This window comes from Pomacea canaliculata, linkage group LG7 (assembly GCF_003073045.1).
Source record: "Pomacea canaliculata isolate SZHN2017 linkage group LG7, ASM307304v1, whole genome shotgun sequence".
Lineage (NCBI taxonomy): Eukaryota > Metazoa > Mollusca > Gastropoda > Architaenioglossa > Ampullariidae > Pomacea > Pomacea canaliculata.
The window spans coordinates 8,486,559-8,501,023 of NC_037596.1; the positions used below are offsets into that span (position 1 = coordinate 8,486,559).

General features: G+C 48.1%; 1 protein-coding gene across 2 annotated transcripts in view; it reads left to right on the top strand.

Moving 5' to 3' along the window:
- The window catches only part of LOC112568870 (protein C-ets-1-like), a 62,563-nt gene that overhangs the window by 15,148 nt on the left and 32,950 nt on the right, over positions 1 to 14,465 (top strand). Inside the window, exon 1 of one of the 2 annotated variants that reach the window (XM_025246384.1) lies at positions 12,542 to 14,100. The exons of the other annotated variant lie outside the window; for it this stretch is intronic. The gene's annotated coding sequence lies outside the window, so the exon portion shown is untranslated. Of the gene's footprint in view, positions 1 to 12,541; positions 14,101 to 14,465 lie in introns of those variants that run through there. 2 annotated transcript variants of the gene reach the window in all.

Consider the following 14,465-nt stretch of genomic DNA (forward strand, 5'->3'; position numbering starts at 1 on the left):
GACATTAACAGAATCATAATAACACCAGAATTAAAAAAAAAACAACCGAGATTTTATTTTGGCAGACATTTTTTGCACGACCGCTTTCAAGCAAAAAAAAAAAAAAAAAAATTCTAAAACATAAAGAAGAAAGAGCCCGGTCTTTTTTTTTTTTTTTTTTTTTTTTGGCAGCAGAATACGCTGGTCATGATTTGTCATACCATCTCAGCATGAGCAAAATAAATTCAGAATTAAAAAAAAATATTAAAAATCGGACGACAATGACCCCTGGCTCTTATAATTCGGAAAATAGGGCGCAACACAGACCTCCTAAAACGACTTTTTCTGTCAGACACACATTTCTGCTGATGTGACATGAAGCTGAGCATTTGGTTTCGTTTTCTAGTCAACAAAAACATAATTTAACGATGACGCATCTCTGAATGTGGAAGGCAAGGTTACTGAGCTTCAGATGTTATCTCAGAGGCATCTCCTAAGGCAGGGTCGGTACAGAAACATGAAAGAGAAAATGTTATTGAAATTCTTTTTTACGATACCCGTTTCTTTCTTTTTCTCTCTCTTTTTGTTTTGCAATCTTCCCTTTCCATCACCAAGCCACAGAAAAGTAGTACGCTGCATTACCTTTTGCATAATTGTTCAACTTTTATTTTAACTACAGAATTAAAAGCTTAAGCTTATGGTTTACCTGAAGCATCTTTTGAATTCTGAAGTTGATGTCGTTTATTAATTCTGCTTAGGTAGGCTGGCTGTTACAGTAAAATGATAGTGGCATAAAAATTCTATTAAATTCGATCCTTACTGCATACGTCTTTCATTTACTCTACGTCTGTGGTTAGGGCTATATACTTAAATTATAGGTGGAGAAACACAGATTATCAATCTGCCCTTGTTTTTTTTTTTTTTTTTTGTTTGTTTTTTTTAATGGTACAAAAGACGGATTCACTACACGAAATGTAAAACCAACATAAAAAAGTGTACAGAAGTCCCAAAGGTTTGAATCTTCAAACTCAATCACCACCACCCACCACCACCACCACCACCACCCCATCCAAAACATGTTTTCTGCTGCGGATGGACCAAGTCGCGACACAGGTAGAAGCAGCAGCATAGTGCCACCCCTATCCCCCACCCCTCCAGAACTCCGTTGGGCGGTGGTGGCCATGTTGTGTACGTCACAGCACGGTGCTCTGGCACGGACATCACAGGCTGTTTACCGCCAGACTGCAGGAGTCTGCAGCTATCAGCCGCCCAAATCGCCACGTCCGCACAGGAGGGGAGGTGGGGCTGGCTGGGACGGAAAACGGTTTCCACTGGCACTGCTGGCCAGTCTGGAAGCGTTTTGTTGGCGTTCTCTCGGTGCCTGTGCGTACGCTTGGTGGGCGTACCCGTGCACTCGCACCCGTTTCTCGCGCCAGGGCTACGCGCCCAGCTGGTATCAGCTGTGTCTAACAGGGCAGGCAGCTGGAACATTTGCCCCTCTCCCTCATTCTCTTCCACCCCCCACCCGCCTTTCGTCCCTTCCTTTCTGTTTCACCGTTCCCTCCTGCTCGAAGTGAACGACAGTCTTGGGCTGGCGCCAGGAATGTGTTGGGAGCTGGTGTCCTGATGCGTGGCAACGCCCCATCTTTGGCGGCTCTCCCGACTCGCCTGGCTCCCTCCTGTGGCTTCTCTCTGCCAACAGGTCACACCCGTCGTCGTCGTTGTCGTCGTCGTCATCAGTAGTATCATGGTGACGACTGTGTGAAAAACAGACGAGCGAACTAGCAAATCAAAGAAACAAAATTAAAAACAAAAAGAAACAATGAAAAACCTGCTTGGATTTTTAAAGGGCGTTCTATTAATTGGTGAGTTTTCATTGAGTACCAGATTTCATATCTTTCATTTAGTAAGCAGCGATTTTCAGAAAAGATCGTTATAAACGATTATAAATTCGGGCTCTTTCTTTCCTTGCATCCCATACAAGTTTAGTATAGAAATGTAAATCTCAGTTTCACCTCTATCACTTACACACAGGCGATGAGAAAGAGAGAATAAAGTAGAAACCTGGTTCCCAATACCATTGAATTGTTAGCGTGGGAACAACTAGCATGGCCTCTTTTTCACACCTGGATTCGTAAAACTATTTTCCGAGGTTTAAGAGCTAAACACATGCAGGACATGAGATTTCGCATCAAACCTCCACTCACAAGCTGAGCCAACGTGCCTCAAGACATTCATTTCCCAACTTCTGAAGATTTTAAAGGAAAACAAAAGCCCTTCTTTCAAGCCTGCTTCCATCAGAGGACCGATAAACCCATCTGACGAAAGAACAACTTTTGTAGGGCCAGACCATTCTGTTCTGACACGGGGTAGTTTACCTACTCAATCTTCCCCCTAGTCATCCCTCCCTTCCCCCATACCAGCTGGCTGATGCAGACTCCGTCCTCCCTGCCCCTCCAACTCCCCCAGCAACCCTCACCTCTTTTTGCGCACGACGTGACGAGCGCGTGACGAGGGACAATCGGCACCTACTTTTGGGGGTGTCCTAGAAAACTCCGCGAAGCAGAGAGAGAGAGCGCCGTTTTTCCCCCATTCATAAATTTCATCTGACGTTCATGCATGGCCTGGACTCTGATGGCGCTTACCATTACGAGAGCGAAGCGTGGGGGGAGAGAAATGGGTGGAGGCTAGCGACCTAGCGTGGATGGGGTAGAAGGGCTTTGAGATACAATCTAAAGGCAATAGTACGCTGTAAATGCTGCGCTGTGCATTCGCTGTTTCTTTGAATACGCTGAATATGCATGCACATGCACGTGCGCGCGAAACACACACACAATCGTTTCACAAGGCTCCTAAAAAGCAAATCCACCTACGTTCCTACGAGAGTCCCGCAGAGGAAGTAGCTCTTGAAGCACTTGAACGCGTGGAGCTACATAGTCCGCTAATTAGTGTCATATACAGGTCAAGATTCGACAACCAAGAGGCTGGACAGCGAGTCGTAAGAAGAGTAGGGTTGAGGGGTGAGAGAGGGAGTGGTGCGGCCTACACCACATGAAGACCGACCTCTAAAATTTAGGTTAAAAAAAAGAGTGATGGCAGGCAACCAGGTCATGACTGTACAAAAAATATACTAAGGTCACATCCGGTACTGAATCCAGTACGCAGTATGGTCTATATTACCGCTAATCGTGACGTCAACTTCACGGTCAACGTGACGTCATTGTCACGTTAATTTAACGGCCGTTTTTTCGCTACTTTTAATATAAGTTTGGTCAGACACCTGACTATCTGCTTCTTGTGATCAAACTAACGAAACGTTTGGAAATGGGGAAAGGGGGATTATAAAGAGAATATGTCGGTTTGGTCACAACCTCTCGAGCGACGCTTCGTAACTTGACCGGAAGAGAGGCAAGATGGCAGACACATCATGAGCACGTGAAAAGCGGTATCGTGTCTAGTTGCAGCCCTCGTGTGTACTCCTCTGTGGACAGTTAGCTGGGAACAGTGTTCCTGAATGTGTTGCTGGCAACGTGAGTGTCAGTAGGATGATGTCTGGCAAGAAAAAAAAGGGTTTCGTTCGTTCATTTGTTTGAATGTGTGTTTTATGAGAAGAAACTGCTTATGTCAGCGGTAAGGCTTGCTTGGGGGAGGGTAGACGGGGGGAGAGATGGTGGCGGGGGAAAAGGGACCTCTCGTGCCCAGATTGTCGTGTGATCTAGACACGTGCTTCAAAGAACAGCGCAACTCTCTAATCTCCCCCCTCCTTACCCCCCGACACCACCAATCTCTCCTCTACCTCTTCCCACACCGTAGCACCTTGAAAGGCTAGGTGAGAGAATGTTTACCTGAGATGTCCTTGAGAACGACGAAACAGGGAGGTGTGTTGAGTGGTGGTGGTGGTGGGAGGCTAGGCTCTGGAGGGTGTGGGTGTTTAGTGAGTCTATGAAAAGAATCAAAGGCGCCTTGATGAGTGTGCTTTGACCGAGCTGCACACCCGAAACTACACCCCGATGTAGTGATGGTGCGTCCAAGGGTGCAAAGTTCTTTAGTGACGATTGTGAGACTTGGTAGAGCTTGAGAGAATTTATCAGCGCGTTTTTATTGCATATTTGTGTCTGTGTCTGCCTGTGTTTTTACCTACCTCTTTAAAAAAAAACAAAAAAAAACGTACGCATTTCATTGATGCCTTGTTTTCCTGATTACTGCTTAGCCGTTGAAGTGACTACAACGGTCACTTGCTTGAACCTCGTATAGTATATGGTCTTTTCACTGCGCATGCTCCACAGCTGTTGCTACTGCTACACCCCCACCCTCACATACCTACCAGACGCAGGGGGAGTTGGGGTAATGCTGCAACACCCCCAATGTACAACGCCACAAACTGAACCAACGATGAGAGTATGCCGGCGGCGGAGGAGGGGGTGGATAGGGGTGAATATGTGAGAGGCAGAACAGGAGAGCTGACTGAGATGGCAAAGGGTCGGGGTTTTTTTTTTTTTATGAGAAGGATGGTGGGAAAACTCGGCTTCCATTCCTCATTGTTCTTTCACAGGGCTCTCAGGTCACAGACTGACCCTAAAGGTCAGGGGCCATCAGCGGCTGGCGCAGGCTGCGCGAGACCGAGGCAAGGGGAGTTGAGGCGGGATGGGAGGAGAGAGAGAAATGAAAAAAGAAAGAAACGCTTGTTACACGTTAAGCCATGCAGTCTGTGTATTCCACTCAGCTAAGTTAGTTTTTTGTTTAGAGTTTACCAGCTTTTTGTCTGTACGTAACAAAAACAAGTATAGGAGTTCTGATTGGTTGCTGTCGGTAGTGTGTGTGTTGGTGGCTTGATTGACTGACCTGAGACTGGAAGACGTCAGACGTGAAGGTTTTGCTTTTCTGCCTCGTCAACGCAAACCTCGCTGTACGCCAAGTTCCCTCGGCAGAGCGAGAGTGTTTGAGAGAAAGAGAGAGGGATGGGTGGAGGAGGCGGGAGTTGCTTCCTCTCCTTCTCGCCCCCTTCCTCCCTTCCTTGGCTGCTAACGCCATCCTCTTTGCCACGAAAGTGCGGGGGCGGCGAAAAAAGCGGTGGTGGCGCTAAAAATAGGCCGATGAAGAGGCTCTGTTAAGGATGCCAGGATAAAAAGCTTTGCGGCGGCCGGCGGCTGAAGTTTCGAGATTTGGGGCGCGCGCGCTGCTTGTGTGCGTGCGTGCGTGGCGCAGCAGAGAGTCGGTGCACATGCCTTGCACCCCCAAAGGTGACTTTCTGCGTGTGCATCCGCCGCTCCTGCTTACCTGCATAGGTACATCGTCCAGCGACGAGAAAGCGCGTGTTTCGCATGTGACAAGACTGGGGTGTGCGTGTGTGTGAAAGACATGTGAGTGTGTATGACAAAACCAGGGTGTACGTGTGTATAAAGGACCCGAGTTGTATGTGACAAAGCTTGGGTGTAGGTGCTTATGCAAGACGATTGAGTGTATGTCGGGACCTGATTGTGCGTGCGTATGAAGGACTAGTGGTGAATATTTTCCCTTACACATCATGTTTAATGGAACATCATTAGGGTGTTTCAGATGTGTTTTTCTATATTAAAAAAGGAAGAGTTATTGAAGAAATAACGACTAAAATCTCTTCCTATCTGACATCCCATGTTTTGGGAGAGGCGAATCTGGTAAATGTGTGTAGATAGCGCGCGCGCGAGAGAGAACACATGTACAGGTGTTTTCGCGCACCTGAGACCTTATATACCAAGGTGCGATCTAAGGGCTTTGCTCGCTCAGTATGTGTCGGCCCCGTTTCTTGTGTTTCTGACAATGCCACGTGTCTTTCTGCCAGCACTGCACTCACACCACGACCACCACACAACCCCTGGCTGTTTCCTCCGCACGACAGCAGAGGGTGGGTGGAAGTAGTCCTTGCTAACCACCCCCAACACTCACACTTTTATGTACGCACAAGATAACTAGGAAATTTGAACTAACAAACAAGCGCTGTACCAAGACTACCCCTTGCCACTCCCAACTCAGTCCCACCCTCAGTGAATCTTCAGTGACATGCGACCTTGTACGCATGTCCTTGACATACTCTGAAAAAAAATAAGCCGCATGAAATGTTGAGGTTTGGGAAGATGTAGTCAGCCAACGACTTTTTGTAGAATTGATAATCAGCGATACCAGAAATAACACCACCACAGACGACCATAATTAGGAACACAGGCTGTGCAGACTAATGACAATGATAAGACATTGAGCAGCAGGATGAGAATGGCAACAAGTATAAAGAGCGAGAGAGGAAGCGGAGGAGGAGGAGGAGGGGGAGAGGACTGGGAAGGGAGGGAAGGATATGGAGCTTGCGTGTGCCGTCCTTATTGTCTGTGCACGGCGATGGCAGAGCTTGCGGTGCACGACGCGGCGTTGAAATAAACGGCTTTAGCAGGCAGTAAACATGTGGACTGCCGTGCAGCAGGGTGGAGGAGAGGGGTGCGGCGTCAGGTACCTGCAGCCTTTCATCACTTACCTGTCACCCGCTTCTCCGTCGTCTCGTGCCTTAGAAGTGCGCCTGTCTATCGTCGCTATCAATGGCGCACGAAGCTCAAAAAATAATGTTTTGCTTTCCTTTTTTTCTTTGGTTGTTGGTTTGTTTGCGTGTATTTTTCTTCTGACAGATTGATGGAAATTTCTGGAATGTATGTTTCATGCACACGTATATTTCTTCTTTTGAGGGAGTGGGGATGCGTACTTAGTTTAACTGCATGTATTGTAACTATGTATCAACGTACATGCATAGAATCTTATATCGAACAATACTACCAGCTTGCTACAGTAGCAAGTAGACAACCACGGGAGCAAAATCGGGAAACCAGCGGCAAGCCTTTTATCTCCGAGGTTGTAAAGCTGTGTGCAGACCCCGCAAACTTGGCTTTGTTTTATTTTACCCTAGGGCATCGTTTGCCACGGCCTTATAACTACAGCCTAAGGGGTTAAACTACATCTACGGTTTCTGGACACCACTTTATAATTACGGAGACAAGGTGCTTGTCCTTGAGTTCTCCACCGTCTTGCCCTCGCAGACCCCTAAACAATAATTCAAGTGTGTCGAGAGAAAGTGATTTATGATTTATGCAAAAATAGGATACAAGTATTAAAGGGACAGAAAGAGAGGTGAAGAAACAAGGGAGAAAGTAAGAAAAGGAAAGAAAATGGAAAAAAGCAGTTGTGCCGCACTGGCAGGAGGTCCTTGACACCGTAGGCACGTGACATGGCGATGCACACGAAAACAAAGAGATGAGAGAAACCCGAAATTGAGAAAGTACCAGGAAGAAACGTGGCTTGTCGGAGATCATGTCGCATTTCGCTGTCACGACACCTGTCTGACTGCATCCATCCCACAACCAGGTCGCCTTTCACCTCCTGCCGCGATGTCACGGGCAGACAAGTCTGACAGGCTTTCATGGGGCAAGTTTGAGGGAATTTTAAATAGCACTTGCACAATTAATTCTCTCTCTGGGGCCTTGTCTCCATCTCGCACTCACACACATTATAATCACGCACATAAATGTCATCGGAGACATGCAAGGCCAAAGATGCTTCAGAGGTGCCTACGCAGAATACATAACACTTATTTCTCCTTGAATTCACTCGCTCCCTTTATTTTTTTTTCAGGTTTGCTTTTTTTTTTTTTTCGCCACCACCACTCTGTTATACGTAAGAAATATGAGAAAGACCTCGCACTGAAAGTTGCTATTTTACTGTTTCCTTTTTTCTTTTGGGATGTCGACATCACATCGCGGTACCCCAGATTTGTTGATGAGGACGATGGGGAATAGTTAAAGTCAAGCAGCTGGTCGTCGCAGCGCTGCAAAGGAGAGTGCTCACAAGGCTAGCGGCTGCTGCATGCTGACCTGCATCAGTTGTCTGTGTTGCTGCTGTTGGTGAACGCTGGAGTTGGCTGGAGTGAGCACAGCAGTGCAGCCCTGCTCGCCCGTAAATCTGCCCCGTAATGTCGGCTAAATAAGGGGCAGCAACTCGTCACTTTGACGGGCAACGAGTTCAGTCCCATCAGAGACCATCGCCTCTCGTCCAATTCGCGCGGACGCGAAAGGTCGCCGATGGGAGTGTGGGTCTCGTTATCTCTGCTGCCTCCACGTGCACGCTCTCCCTCCTTTCTCACTCACGCACACACCAGTGCTCACAGTCATAACCACTCTTCCAACTCACTCAATAATGCGTAAAAGAAGAAACAACGATCGAACGCAAAGATACTTGTAGTCTTTGAGGTCGAAGTTCATTAAACGTTACAGTTATTTCTTCATTTCCCGATCCACGGAATGGTATCCGATTATACTTGCACAGACAGGGAATGGAAGAAAAAAGAGATTAGATGGATAATGGTTAAGGACCATACTGTCATACTTTCTAGACTCAACATTAGTTGAGCCTGTAAGAATTTTGTAAGGAAATGAATAAGCAAAACCGGTACCCAAAATGAAGTTTCGGTCAGATGTAGGATTGAAAAGCGGGTAGCAGCTCCTGGCTGAAGCCACGACTTTACACAGTATCACCCGAGAGCCCTCGCGGCTCCCTGTTTTTCCTCGGCAGCAGCGCAAGCGGCGAGCCCTGCTTTCCTCGTTTTGCCGTATGCCGGAGCACACACCTCACGCGGCAAGACAGCGGTTGTGGACGATGGGCCGGTACGACGACCGCGCCACGCTTGTCGGCTCCGCAAACAAGGCTGCTGCTGCGCCACTGGTGCCGTCCAATGCGTCGCCACATCCCTCGGCCCACCCCTCCTCTCTCCCCTACCCCTCGGGTCGTGCGTCTGGTGTTTTTTCAGGCCCCTGTCGCCGCCCCTGGCCGCTAATTGCTGCAGAATGAAGTCCCTGACACCGCATCTAATGTGTCGACAGTTAAAGACTCCAGGCCGAGGCTAGCTGTCCTACATCCTCCCTCACCACCACCACCACCACCACCACCACCCTTTAGCATCATGTGACCTGATGGGGCAGGCAGACCGGTGTAGAAAGCTAAGAGGAAATTGACCCCATGCAGGGAGCCAGTCATTTTGACCAGTTGGGGTTTTATATATAAAGGAGTTAACACAGTCTGTGTGATAAGTTGTATGAAAAAGCACTGTACGAGGTATTCGCACCAGATTATATTTTTGAAAATAAATTTGAATTTCAAACGTGACCGTACTTCACCTAACCCACCAGCTGGCCTTGTTATATATTATTTTATTTGTCATTAATTTGTTCACTTAATTGACGGTTTGACCATGTAGGGGGTGGGGCTTTCCCATTCCTGACGCCCTGTAGATTTGAAGAAGTCATCCGTCGATGAACCCTCGTGACAAGTGGCGTGGGTGTGTCAGCAAAGTCGATAGATAATTATAATCTATGGTCCTTGGTGTTGGGCATGGGGGCTCGTGGAATGACCGTGGTTGGCTATCCCACAGTCAAGGACCGGGCGTTAGATTGAGGGCAGGAGGGTGATAACGGTCATCATTACCATTACCTTCAAGCCTGTTTGTCGGTCACAATCCACGACGATGGTCGCCGCCGCCCGTCGCTGTCGATGTCTAAGCCCGCGAGACTTGATGTACGGCGCCAAGGGCAGACAGTCAAGGGAGCGAACCCCGTCTGACCTGACTGCCCACCGCCTCAGCATCGTGGAGAAACTCCCTCGTCTGTGCCACCTCAAGTGACAACCAACGAGGGAGGGCATTAACCCTTTTTAATTTGCATGCCTAGTGTCGCTTAAGATGCTAACAAGCTGCTTCTAATCTCTCTTCGTTACTTCTTTCATGTCTTCCGTTCTTCTATTTTTCATTCCATTGTTACTTTCACTTATGGTCAGTTTTATATTTCACGAGACTTTGCCTGTCGTAGCCAAGAGTTAAGAACATTTTAAAACATACACACTATCTTTCCAATCTGTTAGACTGAATGTACACTGGTGAACGTGGTATCGGCCTAGTACATGGATAGTATACACAGGATTGGTTGGTCAGCAACTAAGTCTATATCGCGGTGACAGTATGCACACACCAACCACATGAACACTGATCACTTCATGTGTGAACAGTGTCACTGCGGACGACCTATTACCTCCGAGCCTCTGTTCTTATTGACATCACGTGATTGCCATGGCGTCGTTTGACATCAAAGTTTCAGCCGCGTGGAACCGGACTTCATCAGGTGATCGGGAACTGTGTATCCCATAGCAATCGTCAGCTTGTGTCCGAACTGGTCAGCCTGGTTCCAGGCAGCGACAGACCAGGCAGGGGGTGTGAGACATGCCCCTGACGGGAGTTCCACTACCAGTTGGGAGTACTCCGACCCCGGCAGATAAGATGGCGGCGGGTAGGGTTTCTACGCTCGGCACCGCGCCTTTGATTATCCCAGTGTCACTGGTGTGTGAAAACGGCTCTTGGGGTAGTGTCTGGCCCTGAACTCTCCCTCTCCTCGTCCTTCTCCATCGCAGCTCAGCACACGTCCCCTCGTCGTCTAATCAGACGACCAGACTGGTGTAGTCGCCATCCCGCCGTGCAGTCTGTGGTGGGGTTGTGCACAGGAGCCCCTCGGCGGTGATAACCTGCTGTAGCCTGCTCCAGGTGCAAGTTTGTCTCACCGCTAGCCTGAGTTTGGCTGTTTGTTTGCTTGCTTGTTTTCATTGGTCGTAACAGAGAAAGGGACTTTGTTGAAGAGAAGCGTTGCCAGCTTGACTGTTTCATTTTGAATGTCTATCGGTAACTGACAGAAGAGTTGTCTCGTGTTTTCTCGTTCAGCTTACCTTATTTTCCTGTCTGCGCGTACTGCTTTCCAGATTCTGTTTGTTCAGATGTCAGCCTTTTTTTGAAAAGAAAGTTTCTAAGGTAAAGATTGAACGATGGAGTTAGCGAGAGTTTGTTCACTCAATCAATCAATCTAACGCGCTTTAAATAAATTTTAACTAATCCAGATTTTTTTTCTGTTTGGAATGTTTGAAAACATCCGTTTAGGAGAAGTTGTTGATGATAAACACCAAGAAACTGAAAATTTTAAGTGTTTTTGCCTCCCCTCCCCCTTCCCCCTCCCACCGTCTGTTCTTTTTTTTTTTCTTGATGGTTATGGCTTTCCCACTGTAGACGGAAAACATAAAAACGTGTGCATGTGCAGAAACGAACGCCTTCCACTTGAGGTATTAATGCCAAAAATCAACACGCGTCTTCCTCACGGACTGGTTGAAGAGTGTTTACATCATGGAAAGCCACTGTGTATGAATTTCCCCCTCTCTCTCGTCCCTCCCTTTGCTTACACCAACAGCCTAATCCATGTTCATCAGGGGGAGGGGGAACCCACTTTCCTACCTGTAGTTTACAGCCATGGCAAGTCAGCAGACTGAATAATTTAGCCTCAAAATTAGTTAGTCATTAGCCCTGTTTGCATGCTCGTGTGCATCATTCGAGCAGTCGCACTTCAGTCACGTGCAACACATCGCAGCTTACCTTTTCTACCTGCACATGTGCACAATTAGTAGCCTGGCACTTATTATGCTGGAAACTTAATTATGCAATCAGTTAGCCTTGTGACGTAACGTTGGAACATACCCACCGCTTCATTTCTCTAAGGTATCTTCTTCCGGTGACAAGACAACAATAAACTTATTTCTCCCACCCCACCCCACTCCCTGCCATACACCCCTCACAGGTTTCTTTCTTTATTTTTTGCTGAGTTTTTTGTTTTGTTTTTTTCTTGACATTTCGTAGACACGACAGTACTTGATGACATTTAACCTCACCCAGTCGTAGAGTGCTTCCATCCGGGGTACTTGTGTTTACATGTATTTAGTTTTTCTAAGCGTGCTCTGGTCACGATCCCCACTCCCTCCGGCTTATGATAACCCGCCGAGCTCTTGGCCTGTGATTTATGCCTCCCTCCACAGGCGAGAGGGCTGGCGATGGGTGATGTATGTGTCCCGCTGCAGACAGGAGAGGCTGAGATGTACTGCCTGCACGCCACGTTGATTACTGGTCATGAAGAGACCACGGGCTGCAACTGTGGTCAAACAGGTCCTTATAGCATGATATTACACACTCGGACTTGTCTGCAATGGGAGGTCTTCATGTTGTCATATTCCGTCCAGTCACTTGCCTGTGAACATGCATTTTCTTCATCTTCTCTACTTCCTTCTCCATTTTTTTTTTAAATCTCAGGCTCTTTGGTCCCAGCGCATGCGCAGTTCCAAACGTTCACGATCTCAAAGTAACAGGAGTCAAAATTTCAAATTTGATCGTTTTAATACTCATACCTTGTTGCCAATGTCCAGTCTATGCGTCAGATCGAGGCTTCTGTCGATCACATATCTAGTTTTACAAAATAGTACGAAGTGTTGTCCTCCATTTCAAAGAAATCTTTCCAAAAAAGCTCCAGACAATAGCGATTAGATACTAGTATCTTCTGGTGGAGGGGATGTTTAAAAAAATAATCTCGTCCTGTATATTTTGTTTTGTAGGAGAAAGAATGTTGGCTTTTATTGTTAGATATAACTTCGACCTACAGAAACAAGGAGATTGGCGGTCTCGCTTTATTAGCAAAGGATGGCGGTAAGACTTATTGTTGGCGATGATAACCGCTGGGACGTGAAACGCGATGAGGTCGATCGGTGATGTAATGGTAGACTTTAAATGGTGAGGATACAGCCGAGGTTTCTCTCGTGTGAGCAAGAAGAGGCCAACGACATACCAGATCGCCAGACCTCAGACTCTATCTGAAAACTTTTCTCGTTACTGTCAAAGAAAGGTGTCGAGACTACAACACGGGTCTCATTTTCCCCACCATCACTACTCCTCGCCCCCCTTCCTCCGCACACACACCCACCCACACACACTGGAGGACTTGGAAGTCGAGGCGGATCTTTTTGATTCACACCCCCAGTGGACTACTAAGTTACCGCAGTAACACCTCTGTGATGCGGCTGGCAGACCGGCACTGGCTCTCCAAGTCGGTTGTTCCACTGCCGCTGCAGGCTTGGTGGTTATCACCCACTGCATCGAGAGCGAGCCTCCCGCGCTATCTGTTTTCTCAGTCGGGTGGCGGGTGGGGTATTTCTCTTCCTCCTCCCTGCTCCTCCCCCCCCCCCAACCCTTCCCGCATCCCATTGACAGAGAGCGAGACTGGAGCTCTCACGTTTACACTGACACTTATGGGAACGAACGCCAAGGGGGCCCAACATCCCTCTCAGTGAAAGTCGGAAGAGGGCGGAGCTTGCATAATGAGTAATTACTCCCGGCTAAGCTGCGCGATTGGCCGACGGGCGAGGTGATTGATGGGGAGCGAGGACCGCTTTCGGCGTGACGACGTTCATTCATAACTTTACGAGCGCCCGTGGACGAGTTCTGTGGAGTAAATCGAGAGAAGGCTGGAAGAGAAAAGTAAGAAGCTGGGCTGGGGGGTTTATGACAGAAGAAGAGAAAAGAGGAAGGGGGAAAAGAGGAGAAAAAAGAGTGAGCGTTGCAAAAGAAGGTCGATGGAGGGAAGAGATAAAACTGTGATGGCGAGATGAGCTGACGAAAGGGGAAATTGGGAATAGAGAACAGAGGCGAGGAGGAAGAAAGGGGGGTAACGAGCGGCGCACGAGGCTTGTGGTGCGCCTGCCTCTCTCTTGCACAACGGACGGCCTTTTTCTTCGCTTTCCTTTTGCCCGCGGTGTGGAGAGTTTTCGTCGAGAATCATCACCATCATCATCACCCCACCACCCCTGTTCTCCACCACTACATCCCCGGCGACTGGCAGACCTGCAGCGCACGCCACTCACCCACTGGGTCCCAAGCGAACGCTTCGTTTGATCTGCGACTTTTTCCGGGCGTTTGTGCGCAGCAGACGATATAGTCGGAGGGGCGCGCGCTAGGCCCGTGCTAAGCTGCCAGTCTGCTCCTGCTTCATCGGCAGCGCACCTGTGGGATTTCCAGCATGGGCTGAAGAAGGTCAGTGTGTCGAGCCTGACCACAGGTGCTTGAGAACGCCGGAGAGTTTGCGCGTGCGCGTGTGTGCGTGCGTGCGTGCGGCCATGCACTGTCGTCATCGCCGGAGGAAGAGCTTCGGCGACCTCTTGTGTTCTTGTTCTTGTCTTCGCTGGCATCGTCAGCTTCGTCGGAGAAAGGTTTGTTTTCCGAAAGCATCATCGTCACGCTAGACATGATGTTTTGTGAGGTCAGATGTCATGCATGACGCCTTACCATTCAGGCTTACCTTGCTAGGAGTTAGGAATTAAAAAAAAAAAAAAAAAAGCCAGTTGCTGATATTTGCATTTGTTCCGAGTGCGAAAACTTTAGTAGGCAGTCTTTTCTTCGCTATTTTGCCAACATCTTGTTCTTTCTGGATGAATTTCGGTTAGAGAATAAACGGGCACCTTGAGAGTAGTTCACACGGTTAGTGCGTGCGCCAGCCAGAAATTTCATTTAAAATTAGTTGCGCGCGGTCAGCGCTAAGCCTGGCTAAAGCAAGTTTCAGACAAGTCTTGCCAAC